Source organism: Xenopus tropicalis, chromosome 2 (genome assembly GCF_000004195.4).
Source record: "Xenopus tropicalis strain Nigerian chromosome 2, UCB_Xtro_10.0, whole genome shotgun sequence".
NCBI lineage: Eukaryota > Metazoa > Chordata > Amphibia > Anura > Pipidae > Xenopus > Xenopus tropicalis.
Genome location: NC_030678.2, coordinates 9,026,999 through 9,051,209, shown reverse-complemented (window position 1 = coordinate 9,051,209; position 24,211 = coordinate 9,026,999). Strand labels below are relative to the sequence as shown.

Below are 24,211 nucleotides of genomic sequence, written 5' to 3'. Positions count from 1 at the left end.
GGATCCATCTGAGGGAAGGTATAGAGTCTCCTGTGTGTATCCCCTGTGTGAGTCCCCAGTGAGTGATCCACCTGAGGGAAGGTATAGAGTCTCCTGTGTGTGCCCCTGTGTGAGTCCCCAGTGAGTGATCCATCTGAGGGAAGGTATAGAGTCTCCTGTGTGTATCCCTGTGTGAGTCCCCAGTGAGTGATCCATCTGAGGGAAGGTATAGAGTCTCCTGTGTGTGTCCCCTGTGTGAGTCCCCAGTGAGTGATCCATCTGAGGGAAGGTATAGAGTCTCCTTTGTGTGCCCCTGTGTGAGTCCCCAGTGAGTGATCCATCTGAGGGAAGGTATAGAGACTCCAGTGTGTATCCCTGTGTGAGTCCCCAGTGAGTGATCCATCTGAGGGAAGGTATAGAGTCTCCTGTGTGTATCCCCTGGGTGAGGACAGGTGTTTTCCGTGTGCCTGCTACATGGGAGCAACTGCCTATTCCAAAGGGAGAGGTACTTTGGGGCAGATAGCACTACCTGGGGAAAGAGCTCTGGGGAAGGGACTTTGCCAGGACTGAACTGGGAAAGGGTATTTCCTCCAGGAGGGGAGTGTAGGACTGTGTCCCCAGAGAGACTGAGCCAGTAGTGACAAAACCCCACAGGTTTCCCAAAGCAGGGTTATTACTGTTTGCATGTTAATGCTATTTTATTTTCACTTCATTATATAAAGTTGATATTTACTGCAAACTGTATGTGATTATTTCCCAGTGGAAATCCCCTTGAGGTGTGCTTCTCAGTGTCCACTAGGTGGCAGCACTGCACTAAAATCCCAGTCCCAGTACCTTTTATCTGCATTAGGGAACCCAAATCTTCTGTTCTAAGTCTATATATAGCCCAAAATTAAGTGAGTGTGCCAAGAAAGGGTTACACTTATAACATGCTACAGTATGAAACCCTGCTTTGGGAAACCTGTGTGGGTTTAGCCACTACTGACTCTCTCTGAGGACACAGTTCCACTCTCCCCTCCTGGAGGAAATACCCTTTCCCACCCTGATTTTTGGCTCCAAACCTAGCCACGCCTTCTCTCTCCCAAAAGTGCACTGGGGCATCCAGCCAATCAGGTTTCTCTCCAGTCTGTAGCCAGGCAGTATGATGTCACAGACAACTAAACAATTACATGTAAAACACAGAATCATGTGTAAGAGAGTCAGGTTAAGAGCAACTGGGACTCGAGACTGTCTGAAACCCATACAATGTTATAATGCTGGTCATTTAGTGGCATCTATAATGTGCTGACACCATGGTAGGACAAAACATAAATAGAGAATAAATGTCTGCATATATATTTATTACATACCCCCTTATGCAGTAAAAAGCACTCTGCCCAGTAGCAGTAACCCATAGCAACCAATAAGATATTTGCTTTTAAACAGGTAACCAGAGCATTCTACCTCCTATTGATTCACTCATCACTAATGCCGGGCGGTGATGCAATATTTGGTTCCTATAACCTTGAAATACTTCCGTGAATGTGGTCACTTTTAAATAGGTTGACAGGTAATGGAGTGATTTCTGGAAAAAATCTATTCCGTTGGTCACCTGGACAAAGGTTAAAATGGTGCAAATTTTATTTTAGATATTGAGGTGTGGCTACTGTAACCCTGAAATACATCTATGATGTTGGTTGCCTGGAAGCAATTTAATAGGCAATGGACAGTGAGGAATGATGTTTGGTTATTTTATTCCAAAGTACCTATTTCCACTTGAAAATATTTTGCGATGTCTAATAAAGAAATTTGGATTTTAGGGATATTTGGGATCATTTACCATTGATTCTGCAACAAGTGTAAGAGCAGTAAGGGTTAATTGCTCCCTTTAGTACCAATGCACAAAGCACAAGCAATTAGGGCAGGGGCGAGGAGGGGCATGACAGGAGCTGACTGTTGTTGCCGGAGCTGAATACATTCGAGCTCTGCACTTCTTTGAGTTTACTAACGTGAGTGCTAAGGATTTTGAATTTGGGTGCAACATGGTAACTGTCTAGGGACAAGGTACAAACTTCCAAAGATTAGTGCATGTTTCGTCTGTTTTAGCACAGTACCCCACAATAATAACTCAACCCTATAGAGTAAAAGCAGACAAAACATTTCAGATTTCAGCTTAAATACTCCTAAGCAGCTGGTACAAAAATAAAGTAATTTTATGATACAGGTATAGGACCCGTTATCCAGAATGCTCGGGACCAAGGGTATTCCAGATAAGGGGTCTTTCCATAATAAGGATCTCCATACTTTAAGACTACTAAAAAATCAATAAAACATTATTTAAACCCAATAGGATTATTTTGCATCCAATAAGAATTACTTATATCTTAGTTGGGATCAAGTACAGGTACTGTTTTATTATTAATCAAGAAAAAATAAATTGAGCAGAAAAACTTAAGTTAAATTCACTAAAAGGTCCTGAATGTTAAACAATTTAAATCAACACATAAGTTTTTTAGTGAAAAGAACAAACATTTATTGGCTCAGAAGATTTAACACAAATTCAAAAAAACATAAGCCATACTATACCACAGTGGAAAGGAAAACCCAGTGCCTCATGTGAGAGTGGGTACCATGAGGCACTGGGTTTTCCTTTCCACTGTGGTATAGTATGGCTTATGTTTTTTTGAATTTGTGTTAAATCTTCTGAGCCAATAAATGTTTGTTCTTTTCACTAAAAAACTTATGTACTGTTTTATTATTACAGAGAAAAGGCAATCATTTAACCATTAAATAAACCCAATAGGACTGTTCTGCCCCCAATAAGGGGTAATTATATCTTAGTTGGGATCAAGTACAGGTACTGTTTTATTATTACAGAGAAAAGGGAATGATTTAACCATTAAATAAACCCAATAGGGCTGTTCTGCCCCCAATAAGGGGTAATTATATCTTAGTTGGGATCAAGTACAGGTACTGTTTTATTATTACAGAGAAAAGGGAATCATTTAACCATTAAATAAACCCAATAGGGCTGTTCTGCCCCAATAAGGGGTAATTATATCTTAGTTGGGATCAAGTACAGGTACTGTTTTATTATTACAGAGAAAAGGGAATCATTTAACCATGAAATAAACCCAATAGGGCTGTTCTGCCCCAATAAGGGGTAATTATATCTTAGTTGGGATCAAGTACAGGTACTGTTTTATTATTACAGAGAAAAGGGAATCATTTAACCATGAAATAAACCCAATAGGGCTGTTCTGCCCCAATAAGGGGTAATTATATCTTAGTTGGGATCAAGTACAGGTACTGTTTTATTATTACAGAGAAAAGGGAATCATTTAACCATGAAATAAACCCAATAGGGCTGTTCTGCCCCAATAAGGGGTAATTATATCTTAGTTGGGATCAAGTACAGGTACTGTTTTATTATTACAGAGAAAAGGGAATCATTTAACCATTTAATAAACCCAATAGGGCTGTTCTGCCCCCCAATAAGGGATAATTATATCTTAGTTGGGATCAAGTACAGGTACTGTTTTATTATTACAGAGAAAAGGGAATCATTTAACCATTAAATAAACCCAATAGGACTGTTCTGCCCCCAATAAGGGATAATTATATCTTAGTTGGGATCAAGTACAGGTACTGTTTTATTATTACAGAGAAAAGGAAATCAGTTTTTAAATTCTCAACTATTTGATTATAATGGAGTCTATGGGAGACAGGCTTTCCATAATTCGGATCATTCTGGATAACGGGTTTCAGGATAAGGGATCCCATACCCGTATACAATACAAAAACAGCAACGAAAGTGAAATAGGGTTATTGAAAGCACCTATTTAAAGGGGGAGGCTAGACCTGTTGCTGTTGCTACTTTACACATTCCTTGAGCTCCTCTCCCTTAAACCCTTGCAGTGAGGCAGGGATCTGGTGACAAAAGGAATGGGGGGTGTCATCAATACTTCTTATAAAACTCTAAATAAAATCCCAATCTGGCTGAAGAGGCAGAACAAGAGGGCAATAATAGGGCTTATGCTGAACATACTTTTTGCCTATAGTTTTAATCAATAGTTTTTGTTATTCCTTGGTCTAAACAGGGTAAATGGGAAAATTGTAGCTATTCCATGTTTGGTTCTTGTGAGGTAGGTAACCTGTGCACATATAATCTCCTTGCCTAATGGACTCCTACTTACAAAACAGGCTCTCCATCTTTTGCCTTGCCCAACTACTGCACATGCTCAGTCTGCTCTTGGCTGATGTCAATGACCTGAGCTTAGGGATCGACTCACAATATTTTTCTTTCCTATGATTGCTCTAGTCACTGCCTGTTCCCTATTAAACATGCATAAAAGCCAACCAATCATAGTACTGTCTGGCTGCTCACTAAAAAACTGAAGTCCTGGTCTGGCACTTGAGTTTGAAGCTAGACTTTAGCTGAGTCATTATTTCAGCGCATCCTTTGTTGTGTGACTTTCCTTTCCACCTTGTTATGATCCCCAACGCCGAGCTGTGTTAGTGTTCCCCCCTCATATAATCTAGTGTTCAGTTGCAGAATGAATATATACAGGGAGAGCAGAGCCATACACAAGTGCAGGCCTTGGGGGGGGGGAGGAAAGAAACCATACGCAGTACCTGTATGTGTGATACAGTTGATAGGGTTCCATAGGGCAGTAACACTGCAGTTTCCCATCAAGCATTGCCTTTGGGTCAGAATATCAGGCTTTACACTGCATTCTCCCATTTCCACTGATATACGTTTGTGGAAGACCACAAAGGTTGGAAACATAGGCAGAACTTAGAAATGAAAAATCTACTGCATAGTGGGCTTCTGCTGACAAAACAAAGGATTATGGGATTACAGTTTGTCCTGCTTATATCAAAAAATTAAACAAAAGGCAAGAATTATGTGTTAAGCACAAGCCCTACTACACTGAATAAAGGGGTCTACTATCCCTTTAATGTGTGTTAAGACAGAAAGACACTAAGTACAATTACAACTATTTTATTGGGATTAAATCAAGTATACATACAAAGGAAGAATTTCTTTACACAGACACAATTACATAAAACATTCAGAATTAAAATTTGTAAGATGCTGTATTCTGATGATATCTCAGTATATCCAGTCCAGTTCTTTTCCGGTACAATCATTACACGGACCCTAGAAATATAAAACAAAAAATAGAAAAAATTCACTTCAAATGAAATGAAAATATTGGAGGTAACTTAGCAATTTGGCTATTTCAAATTTTTGGGTAAGTGTTAGAAAATGTACATATGATATAAGGATAATATAAGCGAGGTGTTCCATAACTATATAAAGGTACAAGACTGAAGGCCAAGTTCTTGTATAGAGTTTATGCATAGCACCTAGCATCAGTGATGGTAAAACTAGGACATTTTAATATAACATCTCATTTCTTTAGAACCATACAATTATGTCTTACAATGGATCAGTGTTCCCGCCCCCCCCATTAAATTCTGCCCCTTTGCATGGCCAAATGTCCTGCCAAGAGATAGATATTTTGGATGGGTGATAATGGACAGCAATGATTTACTATAATGAATGAATGAATAGTCTTTATTGTCATTGTCACTTGAACAACGACATTGCAAATGCAATCAACTCAAGGCAAGGCAGAAGCACAATACAGAATAATACACCAAGAAAATATACACAGTTACATTAACTATGCCAATTACTGTACAATACACATTACTAAAGTAAAAGATTAACAATACTCTCTACTTTAAATTAAGGGCCATAATTGATTTAGGATAGAAACTGTTTTTAAAGTGGGTTGCTCTTGTCTTTATTACTCTGTAATAGAAAATATAAGTAAAAGAAATATAATGTACAGTTGCCCTGCACTGGTAAAAGTTGTGTGTTTGATACAGTAACCCTACTATAGTTTATATAAATAAGCTGCTGTGTAGCCCCGGGGGCAGCCATTCCTGCACTGGTACAGCTGGGGTGTTTGCTACAGAAACCCTACTATAGTTTATATAAATACCCCGCTGTGTAGCCCCGGGGCAGCCATTCCTGCACTGGTACAGCTGGGGTGTTTGCTACAGAAACCCTACTATAGTTTATATAAATACCCCGCTGTGTAGCCCCGGGGGCAGCCATTCCTGCACTGGTACAGCTGGGGTGTTTGCTACAGAAACCCTACTATAGTTTATATAAATACCCCGCTGTGTAGCCCCGGGGGCAGCCATTCCTGCACTGGTACAGCTGGGGTGTTTGCTACAGAAACCCTACTATAGTTTATATAAATACCCCGCTGTGTAGCCCCGGGGGCAGCCGTTCCTGCACTGGTACAGCTGGGGTGTTTGCTACAGAAACCCTACTATAGTTTATATAAATACCTCGCTGTGTAGCCCCGGGGGCAGCCATTCCTGCACTGGTACAGCTGGGGTGTTTGCTACAGAAACCCTACTATAGTTTATATAAATACCCCGCTGTGTAGCCCCGGGGGCAGCCATTCCTGCACTGGTACAGCTGGGGTGTTTGCTACAGAAACCCTACTATAGTTTATATAAATACCCCGCTGTGTAGCCCCGGGGGCAGCCATTCCTGCACTGGTACAGCTGGGGTGTTTGCTACAGAAACCCTACTATAGTTTATATAAATACCCCGCTGTGTAGCCCCGGGGGCAGCCATTCCTGCACTGGTACAGCTGGGGTGTTTGCTACAGAAACCCTACTATAGTTTATATAAATACCCCGCTGTGTAGCCCCGGGGGCAGCCATTCCTGCACTGGTACAGCTGGGGTGTTTGCTACAGAAACCCTACTATAGTTTATATAAATACCCCGCTGTGTAGCCCCGGGGGCAGCCATTCCTGCACTGGTACAGCTGGGGTGTTTGCTACAGAAACCCTACTATAGTTTATATAAATACCCTGCTGTGTAGCCCCGGGGGCAGCCATTCCTGCACCGGTACAGCTGGGGTGTTTGCTACAGAAACCCTACTATAGTTTATATAAATACCCCGCTGTGTAGCCCCGGGGGCAGCCATTCCTGCACTGGTACAGCTGGGGTGTTTGCTACAGAAACCCTACTATAGTTTATATAAATACCCCGCTGTGTAGCCCCGGGGGCAGCCATTCCTGCACTGGTAGAGATGTAGCGAACCTCACAAAAAAAGTTTGCGAACCCGTTCGCGAACTTCCGCCAAAAAGTGCGAACTTTTGCGAACTTTGCGAACCCCATAGACTTCAATGGGAAGGCGAACTTTAAAAGCTAGAAAAGCCATTTCTGGCCAGAAAACTGATTTTAAAGTTGTTTAAAGGGTGTCACGACCCGGACAGGGGCATGCAGGAGGGGGATCAAGGGCAAAAATTTCTCTGAAAAATACGTTGTTGACACAGCGTTGCGTTTTGAGCTGTAAAGGGCAGAAATCACACTACATTTCTAAACTTGTGTAATAAACTGCTTTCAAACGTCCGGCGTCTACATGCCAATCAAGTTGTGTAAAGGTTACAGCCGGTTCACACGCAAAGACAAAACGCTGCAGTAGTGGATACGGAATATATTATTGCTGGTGGAAAAACATCGCTCAGGTGATTTTATTGCAATGCAATGTCACTACTATGTGTAACGTGTTTGGTGCACTACTATGAATAACAGCAAACAGCACTGGACACATTAAAGAACAGTAAGTTAAATTAAAAAAAAATAATAATAAAAAAAAAGTGATCTCTGGTTGGTGCTGGGGGTGAACTACTAGGAGCAGCACACCAGTCCCCAACACAGCTAGACTAATAGCACTCGGCTCTATAAATTACAGTAGCAAAGTAAAAAAACACAAATAAAAAAATGATGTGAATGTGTGGTTGGTGCTGGTGCACTACTATGAGCAGCACACCTGTCTCCAACACACACAGACGGAGCTGCAGTACACAATGAAAAGAAGAGTAACAGTAATCAGAAAATAAAAGCAGTCCTTACAAGGACTATTGGGTTACAGCAGATGAGATCAGCAGGACAGCTGCCCACAGCAGCTACATACAGAGCAGTAGAAAGTAGATTACTAGCCAGCAAAGCTACCTAAACTCTCCCTCAAATCCCTGCACAGCTCTCTCCCTATGCTAACTCATCAAGCACACACAGGCAGAATGTAAAATGGCTGCTGGGCTTCGGTTTATATATGGAAGGGAGTGGTCCGGGGGTGGTCCAGGAGGGAGAGCTGCCTGATTGGCTGCCATGTATCTGCTGGCTCTGGGGTGAGAGGTTAAAATTTGGCTCCAGCTAAGGCGAACCCAAAATTGCGAACATCTCTAAAAGTTCGCGAACTTGCGAACACCCGATTTTCATGCGAATTAGTTCTCCGGCGAACAGTTCGCTACATCTCTATGCACTGGTACAGCTGGGGTGTTTGCTACAGAAACCCTACTATAGTTTATATAAATACCCCGCTGTGTAGCCCCGGGGGCAGCCATTCCTGCACTGGTACAGCTGGGGTGTTTGCTACAGAAACCCTACTATAGTTTATATAAATACCCCGCTGTGTAGCCCCGGGGGCAGCCATTCCTGCACTGGTACAGCTGGGGTGTTTGCTACAGAAACCCTACTATAGTTTATATAAATACCCCGCTGTGTAGCCCCGGGGGCAGCCATTCCTGCACTGGTACAGCTGGGGTGTTTGCTACAGAAACCCTACTATAGTTTATATAAATAAGCTGCTGTGTAGCCCCGGGGGCAGCCATTCAAGCTGGAAAAAAGGAGAAAAGGCACAGGTTACATAGCAGATAACGGATAAGCTCTGTAGAATACAATAGTGTTTTATCTGTTATCTGCTAAGTGCCTGTGCCTTTTCTCCTTTGAATGGCTGCCCCCATGGCTACACAGCTGCATTCTTTAAACACCCCAGTTGTACCAGTGCAGAGCAGCAGTACATTATATTGGAATTTCTTTTATTCACTTGAATTTTTTTGGTGTTACTGTTCCTTTAAAGAAACAGTGACCGGGATGTAATGGGTAATGTATAATGTCCATAGCTTTTCTCCGGCATCGAGAGATATAAATCTGTTCCAAGGAAGGGAGAGAGCAGTCGACTATTTTCTCTGCTGCCCTGACAATCCTGTGGAGCGCTTTCACATCTGAGGAAGTACAGCTGCCATTCCACACGCAAAGTCCATACGTGAGTACACTCACAATAGAACGGCGGTAAAAAGCAAGAAACTAACCTTTTGGGAGACTCAGACTTACTAAAAAGGAAGGGCCTTGACTGTGTGAGGAAGGATAGTTAAGTGTAAGGGAATGGGGGAGGGCAGCAAAGGGTTAACATTATGGCAGCAGGAATAGGAAGTTAGGAGGAGACAATGAGGTATAGGGAAACCAGGAGAGGGAGTTCCTATCTTTTACAGTGGAGCAGAGGATAAGCAACATCCCACTCTCCTGCCCTTGTTTGTGGTAAGTTTACAGGGGAGGGGGCATTATAATATGCTACGGGTGCCTTATTATCACAGCTGGAGAGGAATGCATGCCAGGGGTGGGAGGCTTATGCCCAAGCTTTAGGCACAAGTGTGCTAAGGTGGATGTGGTTTCCTCGGATAAGGGTCCCTGGACGGTGGTTTTTCTGGTTGCCTGCTCCCACTTTGCCACGTGTTGCTCCTGTGACAGTCGGCCAGCATGGCAGGTAGCCCAGTTGGTGGTGGTCTTCCGGTGGGCAACATTCCATGTGGTGATATAATGTTATTGTAGAATTTTAACAGTGATTTGTTAATCACGCTGTGGCCTGTTTATATCCTTGTTATTTTTGGGGGGACTTGAAAAAGTAGTTTGGGAATTCTTCAGGTTGTAAAGCCAACTCACTTGACGACTGGTTTACTGTCCTATGCAATATCATATCTGAGGGCAAACTGATGATTTGCCACTGGGCAGCAAACTGGCAAATGAGGTTTAATGATGATAAATGCAAGGTTATACACTTTGGGAGAAATTACTAAAATGCAAGTTATACACTAAATGGTAATGTGTTGGGGGGTATCCTTAACTGATAAATCTGGGGTTTGAGAAAAAAAACAACTATTCAATGAATTTCCTAAATTTTTCAATGCATTTTATAATTTTTTTTGCCGTTTTGCTAATTTTTCAGCAGTTTGACAAACTTTTCAACAGAGCAAAATGAGACAGATTTGCTCATCACTAGCTACTAAAGAAAATAAAGTGATGTCTTGCATTTATAAAAAGCATTAACTTAAGGGATGAAAACATAATTTTGCCTCTTTATAGGACCCTGGTAAGGCCTCACCTTGAGTATGGGGGGGCAGTTTTGGGCTCCAGTCCTTAAGAAGGATATTAATGAGCTGGAGAGAGTGCAGAGACTGCAACTAAACTGGTAAAGGGGATGGAAGGGTTAAACTATGAGGTTAGACTGTCCAACATGATTACTATTTACAAGCATATTAGAGGGGATTACTAACAGTGAGCAGGGGGATTTTTTTTCTCATTGAAAAGATCAATGCAGCGGAGGGTTCCCCTTTAGATTAGAGGAACACAATTTTCAGTTGAAGCAGCGTAGTGGGTTTTTCACAGTTGGGGCCGTCTGGTTGGGGAATGCCCTGCCGGGGGATGTTGTGATAGTAGATTCTGTTAATGCCTTTTTAGAGGGGCCTGGATGAGTTCCTGAACAAGCAGAATATCCAAGACTATTGTTATCTTAAGGTCTACAGTTTGGTAGTATAGGTATTGATATATATTGTTTATATATATGTGTAAATGTATGTGTGCCTAGGTAATTATATCTTAGTTGGGATCAAGTACAGGTACTGTTTTATTATTACAGAGAAAAGGGAATCATTTAACCATTAAATAAACCCAATAGGACTGTTCTGCCCCCAATAAGGGGTAATTATATCTTAGTTGGGATCAAGTACAGGTACTGTTTTATTATTACAGAGAAAAGGGAATCATTTAACCATTAAATAAACCCAATAGGGCTGTTCTGCCCCCAATAAGGGGTAATTATATCTTAGTTGGGATCAAGTACAGGTACTGTTTTATTATTACAGAGAAAAGGGAATCATTTAACCATTAAATAAACCCAATAGGGCTGTTCTGCCCCCAATAAGGGGTAATTATATCTTAGTTGGGATCAAGTACAGGTACTGTTTTATTATTACAGAGAAAAGGGAATCATTTAACCATTAAATAAACCCAATAGGGCTGTTCTGCCCCCAATAAGGGGTAATTATATCTTAGTTGGGATCAAGTACAAGGTACTGTTTTATTATTACAGAGAAAAAGAAAATAATTTTTACAAATGTGAATTATTTGATTAAAATGGAGTCTATGGGAGATGACCTTTCTGTAATTTGGAACACTGGATAATGGGTTACTGGATAAGGGATCTGATACCTGTACTGTTGTTTATTCATCATATTTGTATATCCAACATTTAACCAACATATCAAGGACAAAATACAAAATACCATATCCTGCCCCTTCCAAAACTGGCACCAAACATTATGTCAGTTAACAGCATAAACTTAACATTAACATTGAAAGTGAAGTTTGTTCTTACACCACTTGATGTCACCGCTAAGTCAGTGAAGTAAATTTTCATATGAATGAAAAAATCATATTGAATAAACCTGTAAATCCATATAAATTATATAATTAGTTTCCAGAAATGACAGATACATAATACATCATAACACAAGATATGTTACAAATGCAAAAAAATCTGATACACCTAAATACTAAAGAATTAAGTATTTAAAACAAATCCATCAAGAGTCCATCATGTTCAACTTTTCCAAGTAAACCCAGCACCAACAAACCTAAACTGACCTATCTATACACTCACATACAGACCCATACTGACCTATCTATCCACTCACATACAGACCCACACTGACCATCTATCCACTCACATACAGACCCATACTGACCTATCCACTCACATACAGACCCACACTGACCTATCCACTCACATACAGACCCACACTGACCTATCTATCCACTCACATACAGACCCACACTGACCTATCTATCCACTCACATACAGACCCATACCGACCTATCTATCCACTCACATACAGACCATACTGACCTATCCACTCACATACAGACCCACACTGACCTATCTATCCACTCACATACAGACCCACACTGACCTATCTATCCACTCACATACAGACCCATACCGACCTATCTATCCACTCACATACAGACCCATACTGACCTATCTATCCACTCACATACAGACCCACACTGACCTATCTATCCACTCACATACAGACCCATACTGACCTATCCACTCACATACAGACCCACACTGACCTATCTATCCACTCACATACAGACCCATACCGACCTATCTATCCACTCACATACAGACCCACACTGACCTATCTATCCACTCACATACAGACCCACACTGACCTATCCACTCACATACAGACCCAAACTGACCTATCTATCCACTCACATACAGACCCATACTGACCTATCTATCCACTCACATACAGACCCACACTGACCTATCTATCCACTCACATACAGACCCATACTGACCTATCCACTCACATACAGACCCATACTGACCTATCTATCCACTCACATACAGACCCATACTGACCTATCTATCCACTCACATACAGACCCATACTGACCTATCTATCCACTCACATACAGACCCATACTGACCTATCTATCCACTCACATACAGACCCATACTGACCTATCCACTCACATACAGACCCAAACTGACCTATCTATCCACTCACATACAGACCCATACTGACCTATCTATCCACTCACATACAGACCCAAACTGACCTATCTATCCACTCACATACAGACCCAAACTGACCTATCTATCCACTCACATACAGACCCATACTGACCTATCTATCCACTCACATACAGACCCACACTGACCTATCTATCCACTCACATACAGACCCACACTGACCTATCTATCCACTCACATACAGACCCATACTGACCTATCTATACACTCACATACAGACCCAAACTGACCTATCTATACACTCACATACAGAACCAAACTGACCTATCTATCCACTCACATACAGACCCATACTGACCTATCTATCCACTCACATACAGACCCATACTGACCTATCTATCCACTCACATACAGACCCATATTGACCTATCTATATACTCACATACAGACCCAAACTGACATATCTATCCACTCACATACAGACCCAAACTGACCTATCTATCCACTCACATACAGACCCATATTGACCTATCTATATACTCACATACAGACCCACACTGACCTGTCTATCTATGCACTCACATACATAAACTATATATATATATAGATATTAGTATCACAATAGCCTTGGATACTATGCATGTTCAATAACTTATTCAGGCCCCTCTTAATGGCATTAATATAATCTGCCATTACAACCTTTACTAGGAAGGGCTTCCTTCACTGCCCTCACCATGAAAAACTTAAAGGTTCAAAAAAGTTAAATTCAACTAGCCATTTAACCCTCTAGATGCCAAGCAGTCTAGTTTATAAATATAATTTGCCTTTCTTTTAAGCACGGTTTTATTAGAAGCTCCAGTTCTGACTCTAGAAGGGACATTGCTCTATTGGCATAGCCTCTACTATGTGTGTAGCCACCAATTGCTGAGAAATATGGTTTTTATTTTCGTTCTTCTCCTGTGTTTCTGGGTCTGAGCATCCTAATATGCCCATTAAGCCGTCTCTCAGGCGCACTAAATATATACGTATGATCATAGTTATAGTAAATGACATCTTTTGTCTTGTCAGTATAAGGATAGTAAGTTAAGTAGGTACCCAGAACTAGACTTAATTTAAAAGAATTAGACCACTGAGGTTTGCATTTTGTTTCACAGAATCAGAAGGGTCTTCAAATTTCATTTAGGCTTCTCCCCCTCCTATAGCTAAATTTCAGCTTGTCTCATCACTTGACAATATCGGTCAGTGTTTCATAACACAGTGTTAATAACAAGTAATATACTTGCATAAATTTGTTCTGACCCCATATCGACTGTGTAAGGGTCTGCTGGGGTTTGATCCCAGGATCTCCTGGTAAGAGGTGATTGCCTTGTATTCCCTTTCACCTGTGTCCTGGGCTTGGTAACATCACCCCAGCAGCCTTATTGGCTAGGTGGGGTCAGCCAATCAGGGCTGACTCTGCCCTATTTAAGCCCAGAACTCCTCACACTTGTTGCCTGAACGTTTCCTTTCTTCCTTTGCTCCTTAGCCTTGTTTCCTCGCTTCCTTTGCTCCTTTGTCTTGTCCCTGTTCTTGCTCCTTGCTCCTCACTCCTCCCTCCTGATCTTTATCTTGCCTGCTCTGTCCCTTCCTGTCCTTTCTGGTCCCGTCTGGACTATGCCCGCTCCGTCCTGGTCTGTCTAGTCTCCCCTGGTCTTGTTCTGTTCTGTCCTGTCCTGTCTGGTCTACGCCCACTCCATCCTGTTCTGTCTAGTCTCGCCTGGTCTACGTCCGCTCCATCCTGTCCTGTCTGGTCTATGCCCGCTCTGTCCTGTTCTGTCTACGCCCACTCCATCCTGTTCTGTCTAGTCTCGCCTGGTCTACGCCCACTGCATCCTGTTCTGTCTAGTCTCTCCTGGTCTACGCCCACTGCATCCTGTTCTGTCTAGTCTCGCCTGGTCTACGCCCACTCCATCCTGTTCTGTCTAGTCTCGCCTGGTCTACGCCCACTGCATCCTTTTCTGTCTAGTCTCGCCTGGTCTACGTCCGCTCCATCCTGTCCTGTCTGGTCTATGCCCGCTCTGTCCTGTTCTGTCCTGTCTGGTCTATGCCCGCTCCGTCCAGTCCTGTCCTGTCTGGTCTATGCCCGCTCTGTCCTGTTCTGTCCTGTCCTGTCTGGTCTACGCCTGCTCTGTACTATTCTGTCCTGTCTGGTCTACGCCCGCTCCGTCCTGTCCTGTCTGGTCTATGCCCGCTCCATTCAGTCCTGTCCTGTCTGGTCTACGCCCACTCTATCCTATCTTATCCTGTCCCATCTTCTCTACACCCCCTATGTCCTGTCCACGCCTACTCCATCCTGTAACAGCCCCTGCCTGAAGGACTCACCTTCCCTTCTTCCACTCATAACAGAATGATTCGTAACAGACTGATATAATATATATCATTATTCCCATTTTTATTCTAATTGAACGGTCCATCATCATTCATATTATTGTGCTGTTCTGTTGAACAGCATTTACTGTATGTCACAGCTTAAATATGCTTCAATCTGAATGAAAGAATGATATGATGTTTCAACTAGAATGATATATGAAGTACAGATACAAAAGATGTTTGGTTACAATCATCAACTTTAATCACTATAAATACAGTCAGAGACTTTTACAACTTTCACGTATATCTAAATACCTTACAATCCCTACTTGAAAAGTTTAATAAAAAGGCAGCACATCAGAGTGTCATGAAAAATGAACAGTGCTTAGTAGAAAATAATCATTTCTTTTATCTACTTGAGTATCCAAAATTCTTCTATTATTGTGCTGTAATCTTGAACAGCATTTATGTCAAACTTACATATTCTTCAATCTGAATAAAAGAATAATATCAGCAGTGCATTTAAAAAGGAATTATTCATAGCCCTTACCTGAACTTGCTGAACCTGCTGTTGTTTGATCTAGAATGATGTATAAAGTAGTGATACAAAATAAATTTCATTACAATCATCAACTTTCATGATTATAATTACAGTCAGTTAATTTGATTTCTTTCACTCATATCAACATATCTTGCAGTCACTTCTTGAAAACTTAAAATAAGAAGGCAGCATTTCTAGAGTGTTATGGCCAATGAACAGTGCCAAGTAGAAAATAATCATTTATTTTTAATAATTCAGGGTCCAGAATTCATTTAATTATTGTGCTGTAATGTTGAACAGCATTTATGTCAAAACTTTGAGAGTATATCATGAAATTTATATAACTGTGCAATTAATGAACATAGAATGGATTGCGCTTAGCACAATTCAAATAGACGTTTACTTTAGAAGGTGTATAGATGACTTTCAGTAAGCTTTTCCCCATGATTGATATGTCTTCCTTTGAGAAAAACATGATTTCATATTTGTGGGAGAGTAAATGAATTGTCCCTTACTTGCTGGTGTAGCTGCGTCAGCTAAAACAAAGAACAGACGAGAAGTGAGCAATTGAAATAAGCAAAGAGTTTTGTCTATATCATGATATTTATATAACTGTGCAATTAATGAACATAGAATGGATTGCGCAGAGCAAAATATGAATAGAATTTTCACTTACGTGCGGCTTGTGTTGCTCCTGCATCAGCTAAAACAAAGAACAGATTAGAAGTTATGAGACTTGGACTAATAACACAGACTGCTGTAACAGATGCTACATTTTTGAAAAGATACTTCATTGTATAAATCTGAAATGGATTGGACACTCACATACAGACCCACACTGACCTATCCACTCACATACAGACCCACACTGACCTATCTATCCACTCACATACAGACCCATACTGACCTATCTATCCACTCACATACAGACCCACACTGACCTATCTATCCACTCACATACAGACCCATACTGACCTATCCACTCACATACAGACCCACACTGACCTATCTATCCACTCACATACAGACCCATACTGACCTATCTATCCACTCACATACAGACCCACACTGACCTATCTATCCACTCACATACAGACCCACACTGACCTATCCACTCACATACAGACCCACACTGACCTATCCACTCACATACAGACCCATACTGACCTATCTATCCACTCACATACAGACCCACACTGACCTATCCACTCACAAACAGACCCACACTGACCTATCCACTCACATACAGACCCATACTGACCTATCTATCCACTCACATACAGACCCATACTGACCTATCTATCCACTCACATACAGACCCACACTGACCTATCTATCCACTCACATACAGACCCACACTGACCTATCTATCCACTCACATACAGACCCACACTGACCTATCTATCCACTCACATACAGACCCATACTGACCTATCTATCCACTCACATACAGACCCATACTGACCTATCTATCCACTCACATACAGACCCACACTGACCTATCTATACACTCACATACAGAGCAATACTGACCTATCTATCCACTCACATACAGACCCACACTGACCTATCTATACACTCACATACAGAGCAATACTGACCTATCTGTACACTACATACATAAACCATATATACTAACATCAATACTAACTGTACATTTCAGTACCACAATAGGTTTGGATACTATGCTTGTTCAATAACTTATTCAGGCCCCTCTTAATGGCATTAATATAATCTGATAATTTAACATCACTAGGAAGGGCAACTTCACTGCCCTCACCATGAAAAACATAAAGGTTAAAAAAAGTTAAAGCCAACTGGCCATTTAACCCTCTAGATGCCAAGCAGTCTAGTTTCATAAATATAATATGCCTCTCTTTTAAGCACAATTTTATTAGAATCTCCAGTTCTGACTCTAGCAGGGACATTGCTCTATTGGCATAGCCTCTACCATATCAGTAGCCACCAAATGCTGAGCAATATGTTTTTTGTTTTTGTTCTCCTGTGTTTTTGGGTCCGAGCATCCTAATATGCCCGTTAAGCTGTCTCTCAGGCGCACTTAATAAATATGATCAAAGTTGTAGTACATGACATCCTTTGTCTTGCTGGTATAAGGATAAGTAAGGTATATCTAGTATAAATAAATCTAAAGCAACTGGACTTGTTAGGTAATCATTGAAGACATTTCACTACTCATCCGAGCAGCTTCTTCAGTTCAACTGCTGCTCGGATGAGTAGGGAAATGTCTTCAATGATTACTTAACAAGTCCAGTTGCTTTTGATTTATTTATACTAGATATACCATGACCTGGATGAATGAAAATCTTCATAGAAATAAGTAAAGTAGGTACCCAGAACTAGACTTAATTTGAAAGAATTAAACTGCTGGAGTTTTGTATACTGTTTCACAGAATCAGAAGGGTCTTAAAATTTCATTTAGGCTTCTCCCCCTCCTATAGCTAAATTTCAGCCTCTGCGGTAGTTTTTTAGATACATTCTCATCACTAGACAATATCCATCAGTGTTTCATAACACAGTGTTAATAACAAGTAATATACTTGCAGAAACGTTCTTCCGACCCCATATCGACTGATATAATATATATCATTATTCCCATTTTTATTCTTATTGAACAGTCCATCATCATATATATTATTGTGTTGTTCCATTGAACAGCATTTACTGTATGCCAAAGCTTAAATATGCTTCAATCTGAATGAAAGAATGATATGATGTTTTATCTAGAATGATATATGATGTACAGATACAAAAGAAGTTTGGTTACAATCATCAACTTTAATCACTATAAATACAGTCAGCGACTTTGACAACTTTCACTCTAAATACCTTACAATCCCTACTTGAAAAGTTTAATAAAAAGGCAGCACATCAGAGTGTCATGAAAAATTAGCAGTGCTTAGTAGAAAATAATACTTGAGTATCCAAAATTCTTCTATTATTGTGCTGTAATCTTGAACAGCATTTATGTCAAACTTAAATATTCTTCAATCTGAATAAAAGAATAATATCAACAGTGCATTTAAAAAGGAATTATTCATAGCCCTTACCTGAACCTGCTGTTGTTTGATCTAGAATGATGAATAAAGTAGTGATACAAAAGAAATGTTGTTACAATCATCAACTTTCATGATTATAATTACAGTCAGTTAATTTGATTTCTTTCACTCATATCTACATATCTTGCAATCACTTCTTGAAAACTTAAAAAAAGAAGGCAGCATTTCTAGAGTGTTATGGCCAATGAACAGTGCCAAGTAGAAAATAATCATTTATTTATTATAATTTAGGGTCCAGAATATATTGTATTATTGTGCTGTAATGTTGAACAGCATTTATGTCAAAACTTTGACAGTATATCATGAGCAATTAATGAACATAGAATGGATTGCACATAGCAAAATCCAAATAGACATTTACTTTAGAAAGTGTATAGATGACTTTCAGTAAGCTTTTCCCCATGATTGATATGTCTTCCTTTGAGAAAAACATGATTTCATATTTGTGGGAGAGTAAATAAATTGTCCCTTACCTGGTGGTGTAGCTGCGTCAGCTAAAACAAAGAGCAGACGAGAAGTGAGCAATTGAAATAAGCAAAGAGTTTTGTCTATATCATGATATTTATATAACTGTGCAATTAATGAACATAGAATGGATTGCGCATAGCGAAATTCGAATAACATTTTCACTTACGTGCGATTTGTACTGCTAAATCCGCTAAAACAAAGAACAGATTAGAAGTTATTACACTTGGACTAATAACACAGACTGCTGTAATGGATGCTACATTTTTGAAAAGACAATTCACTGTATAAATCTGAAATGGATTGCGCTGAGTAAAATTTGAATAGAATTTTCACTTACTTGCGGCTGGTGCTGCTTCAGCTAAAACAAAGAACAGATTAGAAGTTATTACACTTGGACTAATAACACAGACTGCCGTCATGGATGCTACATTTTTGAAAAAATACTTCACTGTATAAATCTGAAATGGACTGCGCTGAGTAAAATTCGAATAGAATTTACACTTACTTGCAGCTGGTGCTGCTGCTTCAGCTAAAACAAAGAAAAGATTAGACGTTATTAAACGTGGATTAATAACACAGACTGCCGTAACAGATGCTACATTTTTGAAAAAATACTTCACTGTATAAATCTGAAATGGATTGCGCTGAGCAAAATTCGAATAGAATTTTCACTTACTTGCGGCTGGTGCTGCTGCTTCAGCTAAAAAAAAGAACAGATTAGAAGTTATTACACTTGGACTAATAACACAGACTGCCATAATGGATGCTACATTTTTGAAAAAATACTTCACTGTATAAATCTGAAATGGACTGCGCTGAGTAAAATTCGAATAGAATTTACACTTACTTGCAGCTGGTGCTGCTGCTTCAGCTAAAACAAAGAAAAGATTAGACGTTATTAAACGTGGATTAATAACACAGACTGCCGTAACAGATGCTACATTTTTGAAAAAATACTTCACTGTATAAATCTGAAATGGATTGCGCTGAGCAAAATTCGAATAGAATTTTCACTTACTTGCGGCTGGTGCTGCTGCTTCAGCTAAAAAAAAGAACAGATTAGAAGTTATTACACTTGGACTAATAACACAGACTGCCATAATGGATGCTACATTTTTGAAAAAATACTTCACTGTATAAATCTGAAATGGACTGCGCTGAGTAAAATTCGAATAGAAATTTCACTTACTTGGGGCTGGTGCTGCTGCTGCTTCAGCTAAAACAAAGAACAGATTAGAAGTTATTACACTTGGACTAATAACACAGACTGCCGTAATGGATGCTACATTTTTGAAAAGACAATTCACTGTATAAATCTGAAATGGATTGCGCTGAGTAAAATTCGAATAGAGTTTTCACTTACTTGCGGCTGGTGCTGCTGCTGCTTCTTCAGCTAAAACAAAGAACAGATTAGAAGTTATTACACTTGGACTAATAACACAGACTGCCGTAATGGATGCTACATTTTTGAAAAAATACTTCACTGTATAAATCTGAAATGGACTGCGCTGAGCAAAATTCGAATAGAATTTTCACTTACTTGCGGCTGGTGCTGCTGCTGCTGCTTCAGCTAAAACAAAGAACAGATTAGAAGTTATTACACTTGGACTAATAACACAGACTGCCGTAATGGATGCTACATTTTTGAAAAAATACTTCATAAATCTGAAATGGATTGCGCTGAGCGAAATTCGAATAGAATTTTCACTTACTTGGGGCTGGTGCTGCTGCTGCTTCAGCTAAAACAAAGAACAGATTAGAAGTTATTACACTTGGACTAATAACACAGACTGCCGTAATGGATGCTACATTTTTGAAAAAATACTTCACTGTATAAATCTGAAATGGACTGCGCTGAGTAAAATTCGAATATAATTTTCACTTACTTGCGGCTGGTGCTGCTGCTGCTGCTTCAGCTAAAACAAAGAACAGATTAGAAGTTATTACACTTGGACTAATAACACAGACTGCCGTAATGGATGCTACATTTTTGAAAAAATACTTCATAAATCTGAAATGGATTGCGCTGAGCGAAATTCGAATAGAATTTTCACTTACTTGGGGCTGGTGCTGCTGCTGCTTCAGCTAAAACAAAGAACAGATTAGAAGTTATTACACTTGGACTAATAACACAGACTGCCGTAATGGATGCTACATTTTTGAAAAAATACTTCACTGTATAAATCTGAAATGGACTGCGCTGAGTAAAATTCGAATAGAATTTTCACTTACTTGCGGCTGGTGCTGCTGCTGCTTCAGCTAAAACAAAGAACAGATTTGAAGTTATGAGACTTGGACTAATAACACAGACTGCCGTAATGGATGCTACATTTTTGAAAAACTACTTTACTGTATAAATCTGAAATGGACTGCGCTGAGTAAAATTCGAATAGAAGTTTCACTTACTTGCGGCTGGTGCTGCTGCTGCTTCAGCTAAAACAAAGAACAGATTAGAAGTTATTACACTTGAACTAATAACACAGACTGCCGTAATGGATGCTACATTTTTAAAAAAATACTTCACTGTATAAATCTGAAATGGATTGCGCTGAGCGAAATTCGAATAGAATTTTCACTTACTTGCGGCTGGTGCTGCTGCTGCTTCAGCTAAAACAAAGAACAGATTAGAAGTTATTACACTTGAACTAATAACACAGACTGCCGTAATGGATGCTACATTTTTGAAAAAATACTTCACTGTATAAATCTGAAATGGATTGCGCTGAGCGAAATTCGAATAGAATTTTCACTTACTTGCGGCTGGTGCTGCTGCTGCTTCAGCTAAAACAAAGAACAGATTAAAAGTTATTACACTTGGACTAATAACACAGACTGATGTAATGGATGCTACATTTTTGAAAAAATACTTCATAAATCTGAAATGGACTGCGCTGAGCGAAATTCGAATAGAATTTTCACTTACTTGCAGCCGGTGCTGCTGCTGCTGCTTCTTCAGCTAAAACAAAGAACAGATTAGAAGTTATTACACTTGGACTAATAACACAGAATGCCGTAACAGATGCTACATTTTTGAAAAAATACTTCACTGTATAAATCTGAAATGAATTACACTGAGTAAAATTCGAATAGAATTTTCACTTACTTGCGGCTGGTGCTGCTGCTGCTTCAGCTAAAACAAAGAACAGATTAGAAGTTATTACACTTGGACTAATAACACAGACTGCCGTAATGGATGCTACATTTTTGAAAAAATACTTCACTGTATAAATCTGAAATGGATTGCGCTGAGTAAAATTCGAATATAATTTTCACTTACTTGCGGCTGGTGCTGCTGCTGCTTCAGCTAAAACAAAGAACAGATTAGAAGTTATTACACTTGGACTAATAACACAGACTGCCGTAATGGATGCTACATTTTTGAAAAGACAATTCACTGTATAAATCTGAAATGGATTGCGCTGAGTAAAATTCGAATAGAATTTTCACTTACTTGCGGCTGGTGCTGCTGCTGCTTCAGCTAAAACAAAGAACAGATTTGAAGTTATGAGACTTGGACTAATAACACAGACTGCCGTAATGGATGCTACATTTTTGAAAAACTACTTTACTGTATAAATCTGAAATGGACTGCGCTGAGTAAAATTCGAATAGAATTTTCACTTACTTGCGGCTGGTGCTGCTGCTGCTTCAGCTAAAACAAAGAACAGATTAGAAGTTATTACACTTGAACTAATAACACAGACTGCCGTAATGGATGCTACATTTTTGAAAAAATACTTCACTGTATAAATCTGAAATGGATTGCGCTGAGCGAAATTCGAATAGAATTTTCACTTACTTGCGGCTGGTGCTGCTGCTGCTTCAGCTAAAACAAAGAACAGATTAGAAGTTATTACACTTGAACTAATAACACAGACTGCCGTAATGGATGCTACATTTTTGAAAAAATACTTCACTGTATAAATCTGAAATGGATTGCGCTGAGCGAAATTCGAATAGAATTTTCACTTACTTGCGGCTGGTGCTGCTGCTGCTTCAGCTAAAACAAAGAACAGATTAGAAGTTATTACACTTGGACTAATAACACAGACTGATGTAATGGATGCTACATTTTTGAAAAAATACTTCATAAATCTGAAATGGACTGCGCTGAGCGAAATTCGAATAGAATTTTCACTTACTTGCAGCCGGTGCTGCTGCTGCTGCTTCTTCAGCTAAAACAAAGAACAGATTAGAAGTTATTACACTTGGACTAATAACACAGACTGCCGTAATGGATGCTACATTTTTGAAAAGACAATTCACTGTATAAATCTGAAATGGATTGCGCTGAGAAAAATTCGAATAGAAGTTTCACTTACTTGCGGCTGGTGCTGCTGCTTCAGCTAAAACAAAGAACAGATTAGAAGTTATTACACTTGGACTAATAACACAGACTGCCGTAATGGATGCTACATTTTTGAAAAAATACTTTACTGTATAAATCTGAAATAAATTTAAATGGTTATACACTTTTTAGGAGGGACAGAGAGATTAAAAAGGGTGGAGGGGTTTGTCTTTACGTAAAGTCAGACTTAAAGCCATGTAATAAAGACATTACCAATGAAAACGTCGAATCTCTTTGGGTAGAAATTTCTGTAGGGCTGAAGGTCACAAAGAAAATGATCATTGGTGTATGTTATAAACCACCCCGTATAGATGAGGGGGATGAGGCCCAGCTATTGTTGCAAATGGAGGAGGCTTCAAAACTAGGTCAAGTTGTTGTTATGGGGGACTTTAATTATCCGGACATTGACTGGAGTAATGGGGTGGCTAAGTCAGAAAAAGCTAGTAGGTTTGTAAATATGCTAAATGACTTTTTATTTCAGGCGGTTCAAGAACCCACTAGGAATGACACTATTTTGGACCTGGTAATATCTAATAATAATGAACTCATCTCTAACATTTGTGTGGGTGAGCATTTGGGGAACAGTGATCACAACATGGTCTCCTTTGAGATAATGCTGCAGAGACAGCGCTATAAGGGAGTAACTAAAACGCTCAATTTTAGACGTGCAGACTTTGCCAGTATAAGGGCATCTCTGCAATGTGTCAACTGGGAAAGGCTTTTCATGGGGTTAGACACAGAAGGAAAATGGAACATCTTTAAAAC

General features: G+C 39.8%; 1 long non-coding RNA gene across 3 annotated transcripts; it reads right to left on the bottom strand.

The window, feature by feature from the left end:
* Positions 1 to 4,947: 4,947 nt before the first annotated feature.
* Positions 4,948 to 23,438, bottom strand: LOC116408743. 3 transcript variants are annotated; one of them, XR_004221194.1, is made up of 10 exons: positions 23,421 to 23,438; positions 19,436 to 19,456; positions 19,265 to 19,288; positions 19,104 to 19,124; positions 18,622 to 18,642; positions 16,230 to 16,256; positions 16,069 to 16,089; positions 15,563 to 15,592; positions 11,491 to 11,560; positions 4,948 to 5,122 (listed from the first exon to the last, which is right to left on the bottom strand). It is a non-coding gene; the product is annotated as an uncharacterized LOC116408743 (long non-coding RNA). The 3 variants fall into 3 exon arrangements; XR_004221193.1 differs by lacking the exon at positions 23,421 to 23,438 and adding an exon at positions 19,946 to 19,963; XR_004221195.1 differs by lacking the exons at positions 19,436 to 19,456; positions 23,421 to 23,438 and adding an exon at positions 23,072 to 23,087.
* Between the last annotated feature and the right edge of the window lie 773 nt (positions 23,439 to 24,211).